Consider the following 2,121-nt stretch of genomic DNA (forward strand, 5'->3'; position numbering starts at 1 on the left):
TTGGTTATAAATACATAAATGAATAGCATTTCCCCTTCTTCTGGGAAGCTTTTTCTTCTGCCCCCCCCCAATTTATTTATCTCATCTCATCTCATTATCTCTAGCCGCTTTATCCTTCTACAGGGTCGCAGGCAAGCTGGAGCCTATCCCAGCTGACTATGGGCGAAAGGCGGGGTACACCCTGGACAAGTCGCCAGGTCATCACAGGGCTGACACATAGACACAGACAACCATTCACACTCACACCTACGGTCAATTTTAGGGTCACCAGTTAACCTAACCTGCATGTCTTTGGACTGTGGGGGAAACCGGAGCACCCGGAGGAAACCCACGCGGACACAGGGAGAACATGCAAACTCCACACAGAAAAGCCCTCGCCGGCCCCGGGGCTTGAACCCAGGACCTTCTTGCTGTGAGGCGACAGCGCTAACCACTACACCACCGTGCCGCCCCGACTCCAGTCTTATCACTGTGAATTATCCTGGCTATGTCAAGCTAGATCATCAAACTATAGTCTAATCTTTGTATTCTTAAAGCCCTTGAAATAGTTTTGATCATATGAGTATTTAAGCTGTATTTTCAATAAAAAAGGTTGTTGTTTACCATCATACAAGTATCTTGTGCCTATCTGATAAAAGCAGATTGTTTTAGCAATCTACTGCATGAGAAATTGCTTATGAACCAAACTAAAAGTAAAACCAGTCATTTTGAATCAAAAAGTTATCACTTTGCTGTAAATTGCACAACACTTATAACACTAGCAACAACAAACATTTCTATATTATGCAACTCATCTCATCTCATTATCTCTACCCGCTTTATCCTGTTCTATAGGGTCGCAGGCAAGCTGGATCCTATCCCAACTGACTACGGGCGAAAGGCAGGGTACACCCTGGACAAGTCGCCAGGTCATCACAGGGCTGACACATAGACACAGACAAACATTCACACTCACATTCACACCTACGCTCAATTTAGAGTCACCCGATAACCTAACCTGCATGTCTTTGGACTGTGGGGGAAACTGGAGCACCCGGAGGAAACCCACGCGGACACGGGGAGAACATGCAAACTCTGAAAAGAAAGGCCCTCGCCGGTCACGGGGCTCGAACCTGGACCTTCTTGCTGTGAGGCGACAGCGCTAACCACTACACCACCGTGACACCCATATTATGCAACTATGTAATTGTGGCAGCGGGGGCGTGGTCAAGTGCTGGTCTGTGATAAGAGGGCGGAGTCAGGGAAGGTAAGTGGCAGAATCACTACACCTGACTGCAATTAACCTGTTTGTGTGTGTCTTCCCAGTGACCGCGCCCTATTTAGGGAGGGAGAGCAGAGGATCTCTCCCGAACCAGACACCTGATGTGTGTGCGTGCGTGTGTCTGGCTGTGTGTGTATGTTTGAGAGACCACTGAAGTGTAAAAATAAAACGATTGTTGAACCTGATCTCTGTCCTGCCGTCCTCTGTGCTCCACCCCTTCATAAGAACTGTTACAGTGGTGCCGAAACCTGGGATCTGGAGCACAGAAGCCTAACAGCCCCATGGAGTCCTCCCCGTTCGCTGGATCGGGCAGTCGAGCTGGCGGAGGACCATTTGGCGGCTGTCCCGGCGGCAGGACAGCAGACGGCATCTTCTCTTCTCTCCTCTTCTCTCTCTCTCTCTCTCCCCCTCCTCCTGTGTCCCGTCCTCGCCCCATTCCCCCACCGTGGAGGCTAGGGCCAGCACCACCCCAGCCGGCCCGCCGCACCCACGGTGCCCTCCCGTTTCCCCTTCTGTGTCTGTCTCTCCCCCACCTCAGGTGAGTGAGCCCCAGATCACCAGTGCAGAGGGAAAGTCCGGGCCGGTTTGCTGGCGCTGCGGGGAGCCGGGCCACTTTCAACAGCAGTGCACGGCGATGGAGGTGGGCGCGGTGGTTCGGATCCCCGACACGCCAGAGGCCGCCCTCGATCGGGCCGGAGCGTATTGCATACTGGTGAGTATCCAAGGGGATACATATCAGGCGTTGGTGGATTCTGGCTGTAATCAGACCTCAATTCACCAAAGCCTGGTCCAAAACGAGGCATTGGGGGGAGCACAGGGGGTGAAGGTGTTGTGTGTGCACGGGGATATTCACCGCTACC

The sequence above is a fragment of the Neoarius graeffei genome, chromosome 13 (genome assembly GCF_027579695.1).
Source record: "Neoarius graeffei isolate fNeoGra1 chromosome 13, fNeoGra1.pri, whole genome shotgun sequence".
Classification (NCBI taxonomy): domain Eukaryota; kingdom Metazoa; phylum Chordata; class Actinopteri; order Siluriformes; family Ariidae; genus Neoarius; species Neoarius graeffei.